Genomic DNA, 24,216 nt, shown 5'->3' with positions numbered 1-24,216 from the left:
ACCGCGATTACGCCCCAGAAAACAGTTGTGAAGAACACTCGAAGTCGCTTGTACTGCTCCGAATTTCTATCCTAACCATCGTTATCATAACGAACTGACTCTCAACCCGAACGATTATGACATGATTACGGTGTTGAAGGCTTGGTATACTCGCGAACGAATGCAATAATTAGTATACGTGCCGGTATCCAGTAGAACAAGATTCGAAACCGATGAATATGTACAAGCAGTTCTTTATTGTTTTCCAAGACTTTCGGGCGTTAAGAAAAAAATCCTGGCCTACTCGGGTTGGCATTCTATAAATTCAAGAAAATTTCTCTTACTCTCTTGCCCTGGACTGAGGACGCCGTCCACTCACCAGCTCGATTTCCCTGTTTTATGAAGTTTTCTGCTCCTGAAACTCCTCCGCTTGTGCGCTGTTTTACTAAAACGCATATCTGAATATGTGAAGATATGGGTCTAAGAAATGTAGCAAAATGTGCCTCCAGGTCTGAACAAACATAGTGTTACTGTATTTTTACCGTACCCGTGACTCGTTTTGCTCAATAAGGCTCCGTACTGGTTAGAAGTCTGGTATGAAACCTGCACGGCCCTGTACAACACACATTAAGTTATTTGGAACTCGACCTACATTTCTGCAACCCGCAGTGTATATCGGCATACTTTCATGGCATGACAACGTAAAGTGATGTGATACATTACTTTCGACCGTTCGGAAAGGTTGCAAAAAATGTGGTTGATCTCTCTTTCATACGAATTGGTCAAACACGAAAGGGAAATGGGCCTTTAGAGGAGCAGTTGTATGTTCATTGTGCATCGATGTGAACTTACACATTGCTATTTATATTTCACCAGTGTGGCACCGCTAGACGCATCAAGATTAGACACTGAATTGCACGCACCGGAGCATTGCGTACATCCGACCGAAACCACAGCCGCTCGCAAACCGTGCGAACGAAACCGACCTGGTTGCCAACAAATCGCTTGGTGAATTCACGGTCCACGGCAGCGAAAAGAGCATGATTTGTGAGTCGACACCTGTCTTGTGGGTGCGCTTGGAGACACAAGTCCTGCTGGCGGGTCGCCTCGGCAATAGTGGAGCCACTTGGGTCGTGCTTCACGGCGTGCACGGAAGACGGTTTAGTTGCAAAGAGCTCAGCTTGTGGAACGCGAGAGACAGAGTTCGCAGCCCGCAGCAGTAGCACCTACTATCGGCGCTCATTAGCGTCACAACGCACAACTTCGCTTCACCTCTCCTAGACGACAGCGCCATCTGATTAGAGATTGTTATTCGAAAGGGTATAAGGCGCGTTCGCAGAACTAAACAGGTGTTAGTTATAACCCAGTCGTGTTTGGCCAGAGTGATCGTTGGCTCGAAACCTACCGCCGCCGCGTCAGTTGACATTTTTTTCTGACGATGTCATTTCCGTGACAGATATGACGTCGGTGGGGTCTTATTGTACCTCGAAACTGTTTTACCTTACATACGATAACCGGGAATCGCAATGCCTTCTGCCACAGCCGACATCCCCAAAGGCCAGGGAATTTCTTTTGGTCTTGTATTTTCGCTGTTGTCGGTTATTAAAGCGGGCTATTGCCTTTGTTCGAAAGATTGCTGGATAGAGGAGCTGATGCATGGCTCGGACCGGCTTCGCAAGGAATGGGGCGACGCCAGCAATGTTTCTTCCGTAGCGGTATCCAAAACTATGCTTTTGAGTTGTGCCTGCAATTTTATTTTTATTACTATGATAAAGTTACACACACAAAAACATTAGTGCTAACAAGCATCAGACGTCAACCGTGTGCAAAGAAATAGCAGGGAGAGCGAGCCCGAGTGACGCTAACGACAAATGCAGGAATCCCTAAACCGACGTCACGGAGACGCGCTTCGCAGCGCCACCCGTGGTCGCGCTCACCGCCAATAGAACCCTCCCGTTGTGAAGGACACACGACTCTTTGTTCGCGCACAGAAAAAAAGATAGAAACCTAGCTGTACAAGCTTCGGTTTACGTGGGCGATCGCTGATACGATGTCTTTTAAAGAAAGTGCCGACAAATCAGCGCCAAAAATTGTACCTTGGAAACCTCTTTGATGCGAGAAATCATTCTTCAGAGCGAGCATGCCCTTAGCGTTATTTATTAAGGACGCGCGTGCACTCAGTCAGCAGTCTTTGTGGGCGCAGCACCCTATATATTTGCACGAGTCAAAATCCACTCTCCTCTCCTTCGTTCCGTACGTGGTCAGAAACCAGCGTAAAGCGTTCCTGTGATCTTGTAGGAGGTTCTTCTAGCAATGAAACAGCCTGCTTAAAGTTATCATTGATTCCAGCGTATCTTATCTCACGTAGTGGTTTGAAGTTTTACCAAGAGCAACTCACGCCATGACTTCTCTTATCATTTGCTCCCGGTTAGGAGTCTGATGATACCAGATGTCTATACTGGCCGTGTGCAGGAAAAACCAGTTAGGCTCCAGGGCTGCAGGGCCGAACTTATCAGTCCGAAATATCTGAAGAGAGATGAAAAAAGGAACATGTACTGGAGGCACTCCTGACGCAACTGCTTTTGATGTCAGAAGCCATTTTTGTGTGTTTACCTCGAAGCAGTTTATGGCTAGACCTAAGTGCTTTTTGTTTCCTAGCTGCAGTTCTGCAATGGAATGACCCACGGCAAAGCCAACATTATCGCTAAATCCCCGCATAAAACCACTTAACTGTGGTTTTATAAAAACAATCCCAAAAAAATGCCACACCAAGTGGCCGCTGTAGGACGACCCTATAGGTACCCCGACTTTCCTTTACTTGTCGTAATTATATTCGCTGAGAGGTTCTAAACACTTCGTACTTGCCGCCTGCTGTCAGTACACGGGCCTCTACGATAGCAGTGGGTTACAGAAAAAATTGCAGCTCTTGCATTACCAAAATATTTTCCGACAAAAATTATATACCATTTGCCCACTCAGAAGGCTATATTATTACTTCGACCTTCATATATACTTGTAATAATTAGTCCACAGTAAAGTTGGAACATCACAAAATTCCAGTCTACAGTCAATACTTGTGCTTCCGCGAGAGGGAAAAATGCAACCCCCGGTTTTTTGCCAGGACAAAATTCTTTTCCAATCAAAGTGCCATTAAGTAATCACACAGCTGTAGTCGCTATGGTTACCAAATGTCGGGAAAATGACGGTGCCATTCCACTTTCTTAATGTGGATGAGCAGCATTTGACGAAAGACACCGTTGGCCGTTCGCTCATCCTTAGCATCACCATCATCCGCATCTGCTATACCGCGACTAAGATTGAAACGCCGCTGGCCAACGCCGCGCTTTCTGTCTCCGCCACCATGGCTGCGTGAACGAACAAGCCGCTGTCGTCTCGTCAGACAGACGTCATTAACTTACATCGGTCCAGCCTGCGCTGACTTGCATGACCCTCGTGTTGTATATGGGCGAGTGGATGATGGCGAAGCCCGAGAAGTTGGCCATGCTCAGACCTCCGCCGATGTCGGCTGCGCGAAGCGCGTCATGCAGCCCTGCCCGCATCTTGTCAACGTTGAACAAGGCGGCCCTGCAAAGTTGGGAGCGTAGCTTTGAGTGCGACATCCTGGTGCTTCGAAAGCACCGCCATTTTCTCAACCAGAACGGCCCTTCGTTAGCGTTCCCAAACGACGCTGGGCAACACAACTGTCGCCACTTAAACCATCCTGGCGGCGCCTAAAGTGCCGTGAGAATTCCACAAAGGAAACTGAGAATCGCGGCACACGCCTGGCACAAACGCCATCTGCGCGTCTTTTACTAGCCTAGTTTCAGAGCCTAGATGATAGCCACATGCAAGAGAGGGTACGAGTGCCCGAAATACAGCCTCATGATACAAATGTTTACTTCCTTCTAACAAAGATGGATCGCCAAAGTCCTAGTGACTCCCGGAATGCATGTAAACACTCTTTGGAAGGATAGTTCAGACAGAAGGACGTGGTGTACATGCCGATGGTCACTGCTGGCCCAAGCCCCCAGGGTTGGTACACGGCAGCGGTTATCCGCTACCGAAGCCAGGTGGACGGAATTTGTTTCCCATACAAAACTATTGTATAGTCGGCTATAGAAAATCTTTTTTAAGGTCGTCTTTAGCTATTTGGCCAAATTATCTTTAAAGGTTCTATGGCTGTCTTTAGCGATTAGTAGCGACATTCATTTGGGTGCCTAACTCCTTCTATGACCGGTTCTACGGCTGTCTTTTCGTATCGACATTCCTATTGGTGCCTTTAGCTTCTTCTTCAGCCGGTTCTATGATTGTCTTCAGCTATTCGTATCGACATTCCTGTAGGTGTCTTTAGCTACTTCTATAGCCGGTTCGATGGTTGTTTTTAGCTATTCGTATCGACATACCTATGGGTGTCTTTCGCTTCTTCTATAGCCGGTTCTATGGCTGTCTTTAGCTCTTCTTTCGATATCGCAATGGCTATAGAAGACGCTAAAGACACCCATGGAATGTCGATAGGAATTTCTAAAGACAGCCATAGAAACGTCTATAGCTAATTGGGCCAAATAGCTAAAGACAACCATAGAAAAATATTTTCACTAGCTGACCATACGATATTTTTGCATGGGCTGCAGCCAGAAAAGAATCACCACTACTTGAAATACAGTGACAGCAGCAGCCGCTGAGAAGCTATTAGCACGCAGCCGGGTCCGGGACACTTCATCGAACGCCATTTCATCGAAGCCGTTACGTCGAACGCCGTTTTATCGAATCAGCGGGGCCCGTTTAATCGAAAAGCACGCACCTGCCAGCGGTGCATGAAAATATCTGAGACTTTTGGCTAGCTTGCGGCTACTTTCATAGCATATGTTTCATTCCTCGTCACCCTTGCCCAGTTCAGAGCATCTTGTTATGAGTCCTCAATGATAACCACATGTGGTGTCCTGCCAACACGATTTGGTGCAGCAAACCAACAAAAATTACGCAGAAGCACACAATAAATTGTTTATTAAAACAAAATGAGGGGTGTAAACAATGATGCAGGATGGGTGAAAGATGGAAAGATAGCCCACTCGAGCATTCAATCTTCCAGTCAATCATACAGGTTACGAGCTATCGCTCTTGGGAAATCTTTGACTGGAATTTGTCTGTGATTGAGGCAAGTGCGCATGTTGCTTTTTTCTCGTACAACGGCTGCTCTTTTTTTTTGCTTTGGCGGCTTCTGGCTTCGTAGCAAGGATTCTGTTTTGTCTTCAATCGCTTGATGTTCTTGCTGAAGGCGGCTGAGGAAACGGCTGAAACCGGAGTGCCCACGACTTTCAGGAAGCGGCTGTGCCAGCTCTCCAAGGCATTATTTTCCGTCGCTCCCCTACAGCTGTCAAAGGCTGGGCAGACCACAACTTGAAATCGCGGTGGCGTCCGAATTACAAGGCCGCCAAGCAGCTGATGTGCTTTTCCCACGAAATAATTCTCCTCAAACCACGAAAGCAGCTGTGAAGTCGCTGGGGGAAGTTATTCGCTTGATTGCTTGATTGGCCTACAGCACTTCAACACTAGTGCTGTCTGGAACATGGTTGTGTTCTTTGAAGACTTTCGAATCGTGCGCTCCTAGTTTCACGTCATAGAGAGTTACTACGCGTCCCCTGCAAGGCCCGTAACGCTCCCACTTTCCGTAGCATTTCCGCAGAACTTTCTTCTCGGAAACGTGCGCGTGGCTATCTAAGCAGAGCTTCGGTTTTCCACGGCTTGTCGTAGTAAAGTCCATTGCGCGTATGCTAACATTTCGGGGTGAAATATCTGCTATGTATACCACCAAACACGTGCAAAGTGGCCAATCACACGATATCACCGAAACGCCCCCACGCCGCAAAAAATACAATATGTCGGGACAAGCATGCGCACATCGGGGCAACGGGCACGCATGCTTGAGAACGCGGTACATGAGGCTTGTAGAGCCTTATCTATTAAGCGTTTCCATGCCGCTGGCAGCAAGCTTGCACACACAGTTTCGCTGTACTATTATATTTTTCTTTTATAGGACAGAATAAATATTCGTTGAAACGGCGTTGGATAAAAAGTCTTCGATGAAACGGCGTTCGATGAGACTATTCCATGAAATGGCGAAACGGCTTCTAAAAAACGGCGTTCGATGAAACGGTGTTCGGTGAAGTATCCGGAACCACACGCTGCCATGCCGGCATATAGCCTTGCGGATCTCTAGAACTTCTCCTGCGGCACTTAGGTTGTGTGCCTAGCGGCATTCTGTAATGTATGCTCCGTGAACACTTAAGCGATATAGGGGGAGTTCAAGGTTGCGATTGCAAACACTTCGCCAGTTTTCATTTACAAAAAGCTTAAACACAGGCATTCAGAGAAAGTAAACCCAAGGGGTTTATTCATCCTATTCATTACATAAAGGGCTACTATTTACGCTACTTCACCGCCAGTAAACAGTTGTTCACATACGCCGATCGAAACACACAGCACACGCATTCCAACAATCGGGCTCATGCTTAGGTTACTCGCTCGACAGCCCCACTACGCGGCACATTCCCCGCGGGCGTCCGCCGAAACACAAATACCTACAGGTGCTGGGTAGTCCACAGATAAGAGAGCACTCAGAAGACATTCACTTAGTATTGAACGCACAAAGCTGCAAGTACGGTGGCTAAAATGGAAATGCACTCTTAATAAAACAATGAAGACGCTCACACACAATGCAATAATAAAAAAAACATTTTTCAAGTTCGCTCAATTAGTTCCCTGTAAGTTTTCTGAGTTCGCGAAAAAATAATTATCTTTTTCACATCCCCGCGGCCAAATCTTCACTTCTGTGTACGTTGCAATACCCATGTGGTGCAGGGCCGTTTGGAAACGTATTCTTGAACACCAAAAAAAGTCTTGCATTTCTCGCACTATACAATCTCTTCAGTTCGTAAGATCACTCACCCTGGAGTTTTGCGTACGATGAAATTCCTGTCACGGTATCGCAGGTATTCATTTTCGCATAACTTTAAGTTGATGTTGAATTATTCGTAACGCTGTCACCGTAAACACCGAAATTTACGACAGCGAGAAGTGACACATTTGCTTGGCGTCACACCATCTACACGAACACATTGCAGTCGAATCGTAAATTCCTAGCACCAGGCAACGCGTGTCATGCCCGCGCACATGAGCAAGGAGACTAAATGTAGCTGACTGAGTACACCCTGGTATAAGCAGGTCCATCGCGCTAGCAAATAGCGCTGAGGTACGTGCCCATCTTTCGACCTTTTTCTAACTTGTTCACTGGTAATTATTTTCATTTGGTAAATACAAAATCGCTTAAAATTTTGTTTTCTTCATCCGAAAAAGCTATATCTGTTCTCAGTACTCTGAGAAAAATGTATGTCACTATCATTGCTGCGCGCACACAAGGCAGAACGCCTGACCCTTCTTTTCAACGAAAGCTGTCCTTCGCACGACAGCCCGGCCGTGTCCTTCGGTACCCATCGCCAAAACCAGTCTGCAAAACAAACAACCGAAAATAAAACAGGAAGCAGGGGTGTCTCCTCTAACTTTTCATCGCTTCCCAAAATTCTCTTGCTGTGCCTGCTTCGGTCTGGCGTGGGTCGCTCTCTCCCTTTCTCATAATCTCAAAGTGGGCTCGCGGGAGAAGGAATGCGGTTGTTGGCAGATGCCACCATATTTCTTGCCCTGTCCGTACGTACCGTGGGCCGCGAAAGTTATTTCCAATCTGCTTCGCGCTAAGAGGACCGTTTTCAGAGAAGCCCGCTTTTTCACTTGACCGCGGCAGCGAAGGGCCGCAGGGGAAGAATTCTCCGAAATCATACGTCTTTCGGTCAACGCTCATTTGCAAGCTTTGCCGACGCGCAATATCCGAAGTTGCAACCTGAATTTGAGCGTTAATCACCAGCTGCCTTTGATTGTACTTTTCCCGTGTTGTTGGTATAATAAGTACCTAACGTTATTGAACAAATACGCTCATATAACCGGCTGATCAACCTCATCATCGTTATCCAATCTGTGTTGTAGATGTAGGTAAGTAAATCATGATGAGTATATGAATTTAGCGTCATAAGTCATATTGAAACCAGCTCAATAGGATTTAATGGTTGCTCGAATTATACCTTTATAGGCTAACACTTTCCTATTAGCGGCTGCAGACTTGGAGAGAGCAAAGGAAGCTTTTATGGGTGCAGGCATGTAAATTCTGCTCCAAACATTTCCCTAATACCGGCTAACTGTTGCTTAATTGTCACACGTTTACAGGTTCAAAGTATATATTGCACTGTAGCCAGCCGCAGAAGATTTTATGGCTGCCTCTCTTTAGCTCTAGGGCAAATTCTCTCCAATAGCTGGCAAAAGACAGCTGAATTGTTATGTAGACTTACAGCTAGACAACGGCCTATATCATGCCAAATGAGCTTTTATGGCTTTCTCCCTTTAGCTTTAGGACGAATTCTTTTCAATAGCTGGCAAAATACAGCTTAATGGTTTTGCGTCTGTAGAGCTAGAGCTAAACAACGGACCATAGCCAGCCAAAATAGCTTTTTATTGCTGTTTGTCTTTAGCTTTTGGACAAATGCCTTCCTATTCGCAAGGCGCGCAGACGGTGGCGCCGCGCGGATGCAGGAGGAGAAATCACTCCATGAAGGATCGGCGAGCGACGGAAACGTCGGAGCCCGCACGCCCACGCGTTGGCCGGCATCGTTCGCCCGTAGTATCACAGGGATTTTGACGCCGTTTCACGTGATAACAAGCACAACATTCACCGGATGCATGTCATGTTCTAATAGGTCTCGTGCTTGATACACCGCGTGCAAGAGATTGCAGCGCTCTGCACGAAAACTAGGAACCGAAACACGAACCGAACACAGTGCGCATGGTATGTATTGTGATGTTTTAGCCACTCGTCTTCGTGCAATGCTTTTAAATCTTTGCAATTATGTACCAACTCGTCTAAACAGCGACTCTGCTGTTACGGCGCGGGCGCCTTTAGTTTCAGTCACCCTTACTCGATGTTTGTATGCATATGACAAGTTGGATCCAGGTCGCAGATGTTCGTCGTTTTTTTTCGTGCAAGGAACGATAATGATTCGATGCTATAATTTTATTTTCTTCGTGCTCATGCTCTTACATAGCAAAGCAAGGGTGTGGGAGCGCAGGCCTACCACATTTTAGTAGTGAGATGTTACGCTGAACCATAATCTGCTGTGCTTTGCGCATCGTGTGTTGTGCGGACGCGTTTTCAGATATAGGCTCATATTAACGAAGGTGTTTGCGAGTGCGACACCGCGAGGGCAGTTTCTAATTTCGGGACACCTTATCCATCACCTCACATTTCACAGACAACAGGCTTGCCGAGGCGCGCTAGATAAAAACCAGCATTGCAAATAATGATTTACATGCTAAGAGCTTTGTGTTTCTTCCTTGGATTTCCTTGCTTCAGGGAGCCGCTTCTAGCAATGCAGAAAACGTTAGGTGATAGTAAGAAAGCAGCTCAAGCTGGTTTGCAGGTTAAAATTCTGCAGTGCATAGAAGTTTCAAGCATTTAATCAGCTCCAATCTGGAGCCACAAAATTGTTTTGGCTGGTTTTGATGTGTTTTTTTCTTTATAAGCAGAATCCAACACTCTACACACTCTACTAGTGTGTCTTATCAAAATATGGTTTTAGTATGGGGCAATGCGACTAAGTCTGCCACGGCGTCGACCACTCGGTATGGTTTTAAACAAAAAGAAAACGTCACGCTTAGGTAGTTTGATTGGGAACGTTTATATCCTTGCCTTCACTGGTGGTAAAACAGACCTAGTGGGAAACTATTACTATTCACGCTGGCCAGGACATTGACTTGCGTGTTCTGCATGGAGCGACACAACGTACTACTGGGCGGTATACTATGAAAATGCCTTACACAGGCAGCATTAGTCAAGTAATCAGGCGTTAATAAAACGCCTAGTAAGCCCTCATACTCTGATAAGTCCGAACCGCTAATTAGCGAACTGTACTAATTGTGGTGGTTCCTAGTGAACCAGCGATATTTGCAGGTAGAAACTTTGTAGCGTCACAGATCGAGGCTCGAGCGCTCGCAGCCTTACCGCCGCAGTAAGCAACGTGAGCGGCTTTTGCCATATCTCTTCCCCTTCGCTTGTTGGAAATGTTCGTCTTTAGTTCTAATGTGGCGCGTACCATCCATGTTAAGGACAGCCGCTAAAATCTGGCGTCACCGCCACCTAACGACGTTAAAAAGTAGAGCTAACCTCTTTGCTTTCAACGCGCACATAAGCGGTGGTCCGTAGAGGGAACCGCCCGATCCTCCTTAGGACAGCTATCTTGGATCGCTTTGCGCGCCTCCTATAGGGCGTGCCCCTTGCGAATAGCTGGCAAAAGACAGCTCAGTGGTTTTAGGTCTGTAGTCTTAGAGCGAAACAACGGCCTATAGCCAGCCAGATGAGCTTTTATGGCTTTATCTCTTTAGCTTCAGGACGAACTCTCTTCAATAGCTGGCAAAAGGCAGCTGAATGGTTTTGATTCTGTAGAGTTAGAGCTAAACAACAACCCATAGCTAGCCAAAAGAGCTTTTGTGGCTGTCTCTTCAGCTTTAGGACAAATTTTTTCCAATAGCAGGCAAAAGACAGCTGAATGGTTTCAAGGGTGTAGACTTAAAGCTAAACGATGGTCTATAGCCATCCAAAAGAGCTTTGAAGCGGCTGGTATATAGAAATAAAGCCATACATATTTCTTTAGCTGGCTACAGTAACCAGAATAGCCGTGACTCTAGAGTAAACACAATAAAATGATCTATAATCGTCTAAAGAGAATTGTATGGTTTACATTCTTTAGTGAAGGATGCATAAAAACTTCAATAGCTTGCTAAGCCTAATTTATGCCCCTTTATGGGTGACCATAGGGACCCATAGGCGGCCATAGCTCACCACAAATTTTTCCATGTACGCGCATAAGCCATTTTTGTGTGGTTTTAGAGCGCCAGGACAGTGACAAACACGAAACGTTGGCGACTGCACTCGCTGCCTCGGATTCTTGCTGTAAAACCTAACCACGGGCTTGCACAACGCGTACCTCAGTTGTGAAGAAAGACACCTCCTCGATACTTAGGTCAAAACAAATTGTACACTACTATGTGGCTATTCGCGGCCGATATTACGCAAAGGCTAAAGGCCTGCAAAAGGCGAGCGAGCGCACGCTCCTTAGATTTCTTACTAACACACTGCTCTGTTTTGTTATCATGGAACATATTGACGCTGTCTTCAATGACATATGCCAGCACTGTTGGTAGCTAGCAGATTCCAACCACGTGGTCCGGGCCTGTCAATGCAACCCAGCATTATCTCAAGGTCTGGGAGGCGGCGCTACTTGGTTTCCAAGACCTTCGGGCCCAGAAAGCCTTAGCCCAGAAAGACGGGCTGGCGGCTTGGACCAATGTAGTCCTGAAATAGGGACCCACCTAGCATGTGCACTCTCAATAAGGGGCCCATAACTCCCAATTTTTAAATGAAGCCATTTCAAAACCACCGAAGCGAAGCCGCATGCGCTCAGACCGTTAGCGGAATGCGATGGTGTCAGGCTTGGCTTACTCCTTCATGGAGGAAAGTAAACCCGAGAAGGAGCCATGGCGACTATGGGGTTTTGTGCTGATTGATGCTTTGAAACTCTTTCATCATGACCCGCTGGGTGACGCAAGGAAAATCTTATACCCTTACCACCCCAACGTTGCATATGCTAGAGACTGCAGTTTACCTCCGAAGTTCCCTATTTCATCCATCCATCGTGTTATTGTCCTTAATATTCTTTTATACCCATCTCTTGGTATCCTATTTGTTATCCTAATTGCCCACCGGTTGTCCGTTCGTTTCACAACATGGGAAGCCCAAGTCCATTTCTTTTCCTACTAAGTGCAATGCACTTCTTAAGCGACCCTGAACCTGCGTCCACCGGCGATGTCCGCGCACGTGGAGATGGGCGCGCGCAGCCTGGCCGCTGACATGGCACATACCCACGTGGGGGATTGGCCAGAAATCTCCTCGTCTTCCTTGGCAACGGGGGGAGATGGGCGCGCGCTGCCTGGCCGCTGACATGGCACATACCCACGTGGGGGATTGGCCAAGAATCGGGCGTGAGAAGGGCTAATGCACCTGCTTAAGGAGTACTGACACGAAATTTCAAAGCTGAGATCCGCTCTAGCAATCAAGTACAACGACAACACAAATAGGTGTCTGTGAATAAATGCATCTTTCTTTCTTTGTAGTTGTGTGTGTGTGTGTGATCTCTCTTTCGCGAACATTACCGAACCGCGCAAATTCAACTCGTGCATTCGCACTTCCACATTCTTCCCCTCGGGGAAATGCGGAGAATTTTTTTTAACTATGATATCTTCTGTTTTCTGGTCCAGGTAGCTCGTTTCTTGTCCCTCCGTATTATTCCTAACGTTATTCGTTCCATGGCCCGTTGAGCCGACCTAAGTTTGTGTTCTAGTTGTTTAGTAAGGCGCAAAATTTCAGCTGCGTATGTCATCAACGGCGGTACGCACTGGTTGTAAATTTTTCTTTTGTCTAACAGAGGTAGCTTGAGGGACAGAGGGAGCGCTTGCCGAGTGCTCTCCAACCCATACCTATACTGCGCCGGGTTTCTCTCTCGCGGTTGGGGTCAGCTTTAAACATCTGTCGTCCGAGGTAGATTTTGCTCTTTCTGGCGCTTTGTTTCCTAAGCTGAAGAAGGCGTTCTTGGCATGCTTATTCCTCGTTACTTTAGATTTATTCATATTTATTTTTATCCCACGGCCGTGCTTTCTGATTGCAGTTCCTCAAGAATTGTTTGCATGTGTTCGGCAGTCTGATTCAGCAAGACAGTCGTCCGTGAACCTCAAATGGCTCAAATATTCCACGTTTATCCTTAATCCCATGTTTTCCCAGTCGAGCTTTCTAGATACCCCCTCCAGAAATGGTGTGAATAGTTTTCGAGAGAAGGAACCTCCCTGTCTTAGTTCCTTTCGGACTGGAAATATATCGCTTTGCTTGTGGAGGGTCTCTCCGTGTATTCCTTATGTCTGCTAGAAGTGTTACGTAGGCTTTCTCTATTCCTGGTTTTTTAGTGCTTCTAAAACGGCTGCGGTGAGAACGGAATCAAACGCTTTTTCTTAATCTAAGATGCCATATAAAAGGGTTTAGTGTCCCCTGCGTGTTTTTCTATCACTTGGATAACAACATGGATGTGATCCATGGTTGAGTACCCTATCCTAAACTCAGCCTGCTCTTTGGGCTGCTGGGAATCCACGGTGTCATCTATGCGGCTAACTATAACATTGGTAAACAGCTTGTAAACAATTGAAAGTAGCAATAACACTGAAAGGCGGGCTAGTACGCTGATGGCTGTGTAATCCTTGATGTCTTCGGGATCTCCCTTCTCATGAATTTAAAAAATTTTGACGTTTTTTCAGGCTATGGGCACTTTTTGAGTCTTGAAGAATTCCGAAAATAGTACAGCAAGCTTTTCCACTACAATATCTCCTCTCTCCCTCAAAACATCTACGGTGATGCCTTCATCACCTGCAACTTCCCCTGTATTTACGCCTTTGAGAGCCTTTCTAAATTCCTCTTTAGTTTTTAGTGGGACAGTAAGTTGCACTCGTACGCTAAGTAGTTTCCCCAGGCCTAACGTCGCGGTCATGCAGCCTGGTGTAGAATCGTTCTGCTACCTTCATTATTTCGTACAAGTTGTGCTAATGTTTCCCTGTGCGTACATCCTGTCTTTGTCGATGGCTAGCTTTCTCTTAGTTGCTTTGAAGCCTCCCTCTTTTTGCAGCTTCTCCTTGATCACTGCCATGTTATATGCACGAATATCTTTCGTTCTATTTCTGTTAATCAGATTTGACAGCTTGGCTAAATCAATCCGATCCACCGTACTTGATAATTTCATGTTCTCACGTTTGGAAATTAGTTCCTTCGTTTAATAAATTAGTTTTCCACTTCGTTTACTAGATGTTGCCTCTCCATCAGCTGCTGCTGAATCACTGATTGTTGACGTTAGCTTCTCATGTAGCCTGTCTACACTGACCTCGTTCTGGTCGTCTAGAAGCGCGAATTTGTTTTAAAGAGTTATTTTAAACTCCTGCGATCTTGCTCTGACTGAGTCCATGCAGGGTTCCTTATTTTTCACGAGCTTCCTGCTATCTCTTCTGAGATTCACCCTTAGCTTGCATCTAATATCGTGTGATCACAGTTCCGAACCTTACTTAGCACCTCTACGTCTTCCACGAAACCCGCGTGGTTACTTAGAATGAAGTCAATTTCGTTTTTTTTTTTGTACCATCATGACTTTTCATGTTCATTTCCTATTCTTTTGTTTGTAGAAGAATGTGCTCATTAAGGTCAGGTTATTTCTCTCCGCGAATCCCACCAGTGTATCCCCTTGACTGTTGCGATTGTCTGTTCCGAAGTTTCCCTCTGACTTTGTTCCATTTGCTTCTTACCAATTAACCTTTGAGTTAAGGTCTGCCATCACAATCGTGAACTGCGTTATTGTCTTCTTCATTGGTTATTAGACTTCCTCGTAGAATTTGTCTACTGCAGCTTCATGACCATAGCTGGTTGTTGGCGCATAGGCCTGTACTATCTTCAACCTGTACCGTTTCCTTAGCTTGTTCGCAACAACCGCGAATCTCGCTAATGCTGAAAAACTCCAGGTTTCCTTCTACTTCTCGGTGGATTAAAAATCCAACCCCGAGTTCTTTCTTCTTTTGGGGTCCACTGTAGCACAGAATATGCCCGCTAGGGAGCCCCATAAAGCCGTCTCCTGTCCTTCTAAATTCGCTTAACTATATATTATCCCACTTAATGTCCGGGAGCTCCTCTAATAATACAGCTAAGCTTCTCTGGCTAGACCGAGTGCGTGCGTTGAAAGTTGCCAGTGTCAAGTTCTAATGGCGGCCTGTCCAGACCCAGAGATTCTTAGCAACCTCTGCTGTATTTTCTTCTGACCACCGCCGTGCACAGGGGCTCTACAGCTGCTGGGGACTGAGGGCCGAGAGTTGAGTTGCTTAGTCATGTGAGGTGGCGGCCAACTATTACACCTGGGTGGTAAGATTCTTCCCTTGTGAGGGAGGGGTGTTAATGTCCCTAAGAGCCTTACTAGCATGGTCGACCCGTTCTAGTGTAGCTTCCTAGGTATCCTGGATGATGTTTACTTCCGGAGCAGGCAGCACTCCATACCTCCATGGGTTGGGAATAGAGAGCCAGACGAAAAAGAGCAAGAAAGCGAGAGAAGTTTCCCACGCACGACGTTGCCGAGCACGCCTGTAGTGATATTGAGCCACCGTTTGTCGGTTTTGCTTTTTATACTCTCGGTTCTCAAGGAATAAGCTGACACGCTGGCTAACTAATAAAATTCACTAACGCCTGGCCGTTGGAGAGCTAAGCCACTGTCATGCTGAAGTGTATAACTGCGAAAAAGATGGGTAGTTTGAGGCTAAGCTCGCAAAAAAAAATTACACCATCTTCCCGTGGGGAACCTTGATGAGGATACGAAGCATCGTGGTGGTTCCGTGTGGTTCCATTGTGTTGCCGTTATGTTGAGTGATCTGGTTTTTACTAGCACCAGAGGGAATTCCGCGTCCGGGTCCACACCGGTGTCAAAGGCACGCAAGTACTGTTGTGTTACGGTGAGTAGGCGGTGGTTCTCGAGGCGCCGAAACTCGTCCATCATGTTCTTGTCGATGTTGTCTCTGTGGTAGAATCAGTAGTCTCCCTCAGCGTTGGTGAGGTAAAGGTTGTTGACATTGGTGCACCGGCTGAGAGCAATGTACACGCCCTCCTCTTCGCAGCTTTGTCTTCTTCTTCTTCAGCGGTTCCCCTACGGGAAGATGACGACGGTGGTTGAACGCGAACCTATCCCGTGATGGATTCTTTGGTTAGACAATCCCTAGGGGCATCCTGCCACAATCAGCATCAGAGGCGCTGCGGACGGGGCTGGTTGAGCTGCAAGGCACGTGGCGCTTCCCGCCACAGCTTTCCCACGGAAAATTCAGCATCCCCCTCTAAAGTTTTCAGTTCGTCGTTTCCGTTGACGTTCAGCTTCGCGTGCCGTCGTTGTATCAGTAGCTTCTTGACGTAGTTTCAATGAGTCAAGGACATAAGGCGCGTTCGTAGTAGTTGCTCCTGTCCCGGATTTGTAGCGTAGTGGGAAGAGCAAGGTCGCGTCCGTGGCTTAGTCGATTCTGCTTCCGGTTACGCTCGTGAGCGGCCGCAGGATGCTTGGCTCCGCTGGAGCGGTTAGTGCGACCATGACTGGTCGCGGAAACAGGCTTTTTGAACAGGACGCTGACGATTACCCAGTTTCACTGCCTACGTTACCGACAGGACGATGTGTTTTGAACACAGCTTTTATTCATGCTGACGTACGTGCTCGGCCTTATCGAGTGGAAGAATTCCGGGACATGTTGGCTCATCTGACTCTGCTCCCCGAGGTGGTTGCCTTGGGGGCGTATCAGATGAATCATGTGTGGGCCGTCACCTTCAAGGACGACGCCGGGGTTAAGAGGATGCTCTCGTGCGACGACGTCAGGGTCAAGGAGCGCCGGTGTATCGTCATCGACCCCGCAAATCAAGACGTGCGCCTCAAGATACACTGGCTCCTTCACAATGTTCCGGACGACGACGTTCGCGCGGCGTTGGCACCGTACGGCCGAGTCATTGACGTGTCCCGGGAGCGCTGGCGCGTCAGGGGCGTGCAGGACAAAGGCTCGACGACGCGGTCGGTGACGCTCAGACTGAACTCGGGCGTGAGAGCCGACGATTTGCCGCACCAGCTCCGTGTTGCAGGTGAGCAGGCGCTCGTTGTCGTACCTGGCAGGGCCCCGCAGTGCCTGCGCTGCTCCGTCACGGGGCACATGAGTCGAGACTAAGGTGCCGCGCTGCACACTCTGCCACCGTTTCGGGCATGAAGCGAGCGAGTGCGTGCGAACGTACGCGAAGGTGGCCGGACCGCGAGGAGACCCGGAACAGACCGAGTATATTATGGACGAGGGGGAGACAGAGGAGGTGGCAGCAGGGGGCGGCAACGACCCTGGGGTGGCAGCTGCACCGCAACAAAAGGAGAACTCTGATAAAAAAGTGGAGGCCCTGGTCGAGTTTCCCGCCTTGGCCAGTGCCGTGCAACCCGAGCAGAGCGACATCCAGACGGGTGATGCCGAAGGTGGAAGCCCGGTGAACGTCGAGGACAAGGTGCCCGGTGCAGAAAATTTCCTTCCCCTTCAGGGAGCGGACTTCTCAAATGGAGACGACGACGACCAAGCTTTGCAGAAAAGGCCACGCCAGGAGAAAGTGGGGGTGCAGGGAGGTGGGGACGGATCTGGACCTGTGAAGGTGTGTGTAATAGGGACTTCGTCGAGGCGCTCGAGCTTCAAGCCAAAGCCGAGCACGCCCTACGACAGAGGACCAGCGGCATCAAAGAGCCCGTAAGAACACGCTACTTGTCACCACGTTTTCCGGACTGCTAAGATGCCTTTGTCTTTGTGTCACTTAAAACAAAAAAGTTCAGGTTATGCTCTAGGGATGGTCGTCGGCTCGCTGGGTTTTTCTTTTTTGGGTGTTTAGGGCAGAGGGAGGGAGGGTTTTTTTTCCGTTTTGAGTATCTTAGAAGTCGACGGTTTTCTTTTTTGCGTGTGGTTGCGTGTGTGTGTGTGTGTCTGTATGTGGGTGTGTGTGTGTGTGTGTGTGTGAACGCCGTAAGTTGAATATATTCTTCATTTAGGAACAAAATGTCTTCCGTCACACCCCACTTAACGTTGCGTGTTGCCACTCTCAACGTGCGTGGATTAGCCGACCGCAAGCGACAAAGTCAGCTGTACCGTATTATAAATGAGCAAGACCTTGATATAGTGGCTTTGCAAGAAACGAAAGTTGAAAGCGAAGAAAATACTGAGCGTATGGTACGTAGTTTTTGTGCACGTTATCAAGTTTGTGTAAGCCATGCAGTGGGCTTCTCAGCTGGGTGCCTCTTGTTAATTCGCCAGAGTATTGGGGCGACGGTTCAAGCCGTCACATCCGATACGAGGGGGCGGATGGTGGTGTGTGATCTTGTTTTTGCGTCGAAAGAATGGCGGGTCATTTGCGTGTATGCGCCGATAAGGGTCGATGAACGAAAAGGGTTTTTTGAAGAGTGTCGCGCTTGGCTCGGCACAGAACGTGCTCTTATTGTGCTGGGAGATTTCAATTGTGTGTGTGCCGCTCGCGATAAATCGAGCACCACCCCCTTTCGTGACGGAAGTACTGTAGTGCTGGATGAAATTATGGCTGATTTTGGCTTGGAGGATGTGGGGAACTTAATTAGTGGCGCACATCAGGTGCAGTTTACACACTTCCAGGGTGCCAGCCATGCCCGGCTGGATAGAGCATACGTCTCGCTAGAACTTGTGCCTGAGTGCTGCCAGTACGCTGTCCTTCCTATATCCTTTAGCGATCATTGCCTTGTTTCGTTTTCACTCGGCAGGCCCGAGAAGAAAGCGTCAAAGTTTAACTGGGATTTGTGGAAGATGAATAGTAAGCTAGTACGGGATGAACAATTTGTAGCAGATGTAAAAGGGATGATGGAAAAAATAGATGGGAGTGAGACAAGCTTGACTTTCCAGTGGGAAATGTTCAAGCAGAACGTTAAGATAACGGCACTAGAAAGGTCTAGTGTCCTCAGAAATAATAAAATGAAAAACGAAAAGGTGATTCGTGAAAATTTAAAACAGCTTACAGAATTGGAGTGCGAATCACCAGGGCTTTTTAAAGAGGACATTAAATCACTAAAAGCCCAGTTGGAGGCCATGGAAGAAGAAAGGTATCATGGCGCATTAGTGCGAGCGAGGGCGGAGAAATTGCTTTTGGGTGAAGCCCCCACTAAGAGGGCCATCAGTTCGGAGAAACGATATGCAAACAGAAACATGATAACTGATATTGAATATAAGGGTGCGGTGTCTAAGGACCAGCAAGTAATTAAGCGCGCGTTTTTCGAGTTCTATAATAACTTGTTTGCACGTCATCCCATAGACCCGAATGTTTTTAAGGAGGATTTCATGGCGTTACTGCCTGTTGTGGAAGATGAAATGAGGACATATCTTGAGGCCTCTATTTCAATCGAGGAGGTAAAGCAAGCGATTTCTGAGCTAAGTCCGGGTAAAACCCCAGGCCCTGATGGTTTGTGTGGAGCCTTTTACAAGGCTTTCGTAGATGAACTCAGCCCCATCCTTTGTGCATTATATGCAGAGGCCTATGAACTTAAAACTTTGCCCCCATCCTTTTCGAAATCTCATACTGGGCTCATCCCAAAAAGGGAGGATGCAAGGGAGTTGATGAGCGTAAACGCGTATAGACCCATAACTTTAACAAATGTTGACTACAAGATATTAATGAAGGTACTCGCTAAAAGACTACAGACTGTGATGAAAGACTTGGTAGGGCAACACCAAACCTGTGGAATAAAAGGTCGCTCAATTACAACCAACATCCATGTAATTCGAAGCATTTTAGAATGCTGCGATTGCATGCAGTCCGCTGTGGCCCTCCTTCAGATCGACCTAGAAAAAGCTTTTGACCAGGTCTCACATGAACTGTTGCTTGCTATTCTAGAGCACGTCAACGTTGGAAAGGTTATTACTGATGGAGTGCGTATGTCGTATAAAGAGTGCACCACAAGTCTTGTTATAAACAAGGCACTCAGCACTCCAGTAAAAGTGTCACGTTCGGTACGTCAAGGGTGTCCTCTTTCGCCCTTACTTTTCTGTTTATTTATAGAGTCATTTTGTTTGAGCATTAAGAACAGTGTCAGTATACGCGGTTTTCGGTTGCAGTCATGCGAAGTGCGCGTGCTTGCGTACGCCGATGACATCGCTCTTTTTTTTGAAGACAGAAGCAGCATAGGGGAGGCCGTTAAGATACTTAAAAGATTCTGTTTTTGTACCGGAAGCTCTGTCAACTGGAAAAAATGCTTGGGCCTGTGGCATGGTAACTGGGATGCGACACCAAGCATATACGGAGGTATAAGCTGGGAACAGACGCCTCCGAAGTATCTCGGTGTGCCACTAGAAAACTACCGCGATAGCGATCCTTACTGGCGAAGGCAGGTGACAGAGCTGCGCAACAGGACGGAAAAGTGGGAAGGGAAAGGAAAAATGCTGTCAATGTTCGCTCGCGCGACAGCGTGTAATCTGTTTTTCGCGGCTAAAGTGTGGTACGTGATGCAAGTGCTCCACTGTGCGCGAGCAATTGTGAAAGGCTGCACCGCGTGTTTGCCGTATTTATTTGGGGGTCTACTTGGGAGCGGACGAGTCGCACGAGCTTGTTTCGACGTGTTTGCTCCGGGGGTCTGTCACTGGCACATCTTTTTCGGCGTCAAGTTGTAAACCGCCTTTTTTTTCTGCGCGAGGTGCAAGATCCTTTCTTACGCACCGTTATTCAGGTACGCTTGGGCAGGGTCTTACCACAGTATGTTGTTAGTTCAACCCAACCATTAGCCGGCGGTATTCATGGTTATTTGCGTGAAGTTGTCCAAGCGGCTCAATTTTTGTGCGCACGATTTTCCATGGAATACTTGTGCAATGTACAGAAGAAAAAGTTGTATAGAGATCTCCTTGATGTTTGTTTGCCAGTTCCACTGTATAGAACGTTGTACCGTGCAGGAACTGGCCAAGATGTACTGAAACGGGTCAAAGCTATGGCGGTTCCACCTGGTGTCAAATCCTTTTTCTTTAAATTGCACGCCGGTGTTTTACCTGTGAAAACGTGGATGCAGGAGAAGGGCCTATTTGTCCCGTGGGGTGTGGACTGTACCCTGTGTAAGAAGCCCGAAACAATAGAACATGTGTTCCTGGATTGCTGGGACGCGGTCTTTCTTTGGGACGTGCTACAGCGTACCCTGAAAAAGGATTTCCCTCTTGATTATCACGGCATGCGGTTCCTGCGTGTAGAAGACTGTAATGGAGTACCATATGATTTGTTAATGCTTTTGGTCTTGCACGGCATATGGAGGTCTCGCATGGCTTTCCGCAACAGTGATATCGATGCCAGGCCAGCGAGGCAGTACTTCTGCGAGAACGTCAGACGGATAGTAGAAGTGTGGAAGGTCCAGCCGTGTGTACCGGACTGGATTTTGGAGGTGGAAAAAGTATTGAACATGCCGCGTTTTTAATTTGAGCTACGCTAACGACCATAGCGTTAGCGGTTTTACCCTTGTTGTTCATGCATTTTTGTTTTAGTTGATGTTAGACGTAGAACGTAGAACGTAGAACCGCGGGAGACGTAGAAGACGTTCTACGTCTCCCGCGGTAGTCGAGGGGCGGCGCTAGTTGACCGGCCTCAGAGCTCTTGTAAAATATAAACCCCCGCTTTAAAGTCGAGAGAGAAGCCGCTGTGGGGATAGCGTAATGGCGAACGCACCGCACCGGTTATGCGGAGATGTGGGTTCGAGTCCCGCTCCCAGAAAACGGCGGATTTTTTCTCGACTTATATTTTCGCTTATTTATCAATGAATCAAAGAAACGTGACAAGCACACGTCATTCGGCCCTATTAAATATTTCGAAAAAAGCCGAATAGCACTGGCAATGACGACTGCAACATTGATATATATATATATATATATATATATATATATATATATATATATATATATATATATATATATATATATATATATATATATATCTATATATATATATATATATATATATATATAAGAGTTGTGTGCTCTGCTCTCCCCTCTATAGAGGTTTACGGTTTGTTTTTGTTTTCTCTCTTTTTTTGTAAACCTTTACCTCACCTCACCGAGAGTGTGTTTTTGTTTTTGCTTTTCTCCCCAAATCCCCCCTCTTTTTTTCGGCGTCGTTGGATGAAGAGCTAACAAATACCTGCACAGAAATACGGAATGTTGTCTTGATAAAGGTCGGCATCCGACCGGAACGTCGAAAGATAAACAGTTTTGTTTTGTTACAAACTATACCCTTTTTTTTCCTTGTGCGTGTGCGTGCGCGTGTGTGTGCGTGTGTGTGTGTGTGTGCGTGCGTGCGTGCGTGCGTGCGTGTGTGTGTGTGTGTGTGTGCGTGTGTGTGTGTGTATGTGTGTGTAATTAACGACATTTAGTAACATTTAGTAATTAACGACAGTCAAACCGAAATACATTAGAAAAATTCAAAATTCTGCTGTTCCCCAAGGGCAGTGGCGCAATTAAAAAGGAAACTTTAAACAATTACGAGATATTAGAAAAACAGATGAAGTGGCGACGATTTGCCACCTACTTTCTCGCCCAGGCTTTATGTTGTCCTACCGACTATGCATAGAGCCAGCGCAGAGATATGACAATCGTCGCTATGGAGTCGCCCATCACGCTAACCTTGAAGCCCTAAATTTAGGCCTGGGTACTGGCGCGTTCAAATACCAGCACTTAATACCAATGGCGCACATTTTTATATTTGTAACAAAACACAAAAATCCTACAACAGGCACATAAATACTACCAATGAATTAGACTATTTGGCCACCCTGAATAATTTGTTAGCTGTCACCTTATCGATTGGGTTAGCCACACTTTCGTTAAAAGTTGGACAGTAAGTACAAGTGCAACTTCGAAAAAAAAAACAGATCTGAAAGCGACAAAACTGCAGAACAAGCAGAAAAGATGATCGCTCTGCGAATGGTGCAGTGTGAGGTACCGGCTTGCCTTTCTGCACGTGTCATCTGCTTTATCACTGTTTCTACTTCCAAGACAAGGTCGAGGGCTGCAGTTTCTATCCAAGGGATTAGTGCACACCTAAGCAGTTTTCCCTGACATATCTGTTGTTATTTGTATCTGTAAAAAACAGAACTTGTCCACTGTACTGTCCTCAAAAAACTGACAACGGAACTCACTTCCTTCGCATTGGTGACACGTTTGGTTGTGAAAGGCAGAACAAAGAAAAGTATATCCCTTTCCTGCCCAACATAAAGTTTTTAGAAAAAATGGCGACAAGTAATTAAATTTTGTGTATTTACTCCTTCCGATTGATGCTTCGACAAGTTAAAATGGAAACCCCAGAGTATTTCACACAGAAAACAAACCCACACATATGTGGGGGCAGGGCTTCTATTTGTATGATCTTCGGGTAGTAAGAATACCTTAAAGGAGCCATGAAGAGAAAACACAAGTTTGGTTCATTCAAAAGATTGTCTCGTTAGAATCATGCTGACACCACTTTTAACGTAAACTTCGCTCAAATAAGCTACATAATTAGGAAAAACGGGAATGGTCATGCGACCCACCAGCTCATTTCCCGCAACAGAACCAATGATGTCACATGAGCTAAGCTCTGCGATTGGCGGAGGCTGGAAGAAGCAGACGGAAATTAGGTTAGACGAACGAGCAATTTGCGCTTAAATTTAGGACACATTCTTCACAAAGCAATAAGAATGATGGGACAAACAGTGGAAGTTACGAAAGCACATGTAAACATAGAAGTACTGATGCGCTCTGGTGTTTGTACTGCGCACAGCATTCTTGGTTTAGTTGCACAGCACTACGGGGCTTGGGGTTCTCTCAGACGACACTGGCCGATTGACGCAAGCAACGGTGTCTTACGTGACCCCATTTGTCGAGCGAGCACTGTTTCAGGGAACGAATATTTTCTCCCAGAACAAAAACAAGCCAGGTTTAAATGCGGGCAAAAACAAACCAAATGCTTGCCACGGTATGGTGGCGCCATCTAGGTTACGGAACGTAAAGAAACGCGGGAACAAACCAACACCGCTGCACAGGGTGGAGACAACCTTTGAACGGTCCCGTGTCGCCGCAATTGGGCCAACGGGCTCAACGCGTTATTCTTTTCGTTTCCCACGAGACCTAGCAACGCGAAACAAACAATATGATTCAAACTTCTGCAGTAAACCGCGTTGCGGCGATAATTTTGACGTGGTTTTGACACAATGACTTGCTTCGGCGGCGAGCGAGCAACCGAAAATGGCGGCGCCAGCGTATACGTGTCTCTACCCTGTACGGCGGATGCGTGAATGAAGGTACTCTAGGCTGCAGAGCGGTCGGTTCCTGTGATGTCATTTGGGACCACGAAAACGCACGATTGAGCGGGAAAATCAAAATTCTAACCTAAATTGTTTAATTTCTTAGTGAATAAAGCACCGTTTGTATCCGGACAAGCGCTGGGGGCACTATAAAACACGAAATCTTTCGAATAAAACCAACTTGCATTTTCTCTTC

The sequence above is a fragment of the Haemaphysalis longicornis genome, unplaced genomic scaffold (genome assembly GCF_048455015.1).
Source record: "Haemaphysalis longicornis isolate Haplotype H1 unplaced genomic scaffold, Haemaphysalis longicornis Haplotype H1 scaffold_5, whole genome shotgun sequence".
In the NCBI taxonomy this organism is placed as follows: domain Eukaryota; kingdom Metazoa; phylum Arthropoda; class Arachnida; order Ixodida; family Ixodidae; genus Haemaphysalis; species Haemaphysalis longicornis.
The sequence above is the reverse complement of the archived record's forward strand: the minus strand, read 5'-3'. Positions refer to the sequence as shown.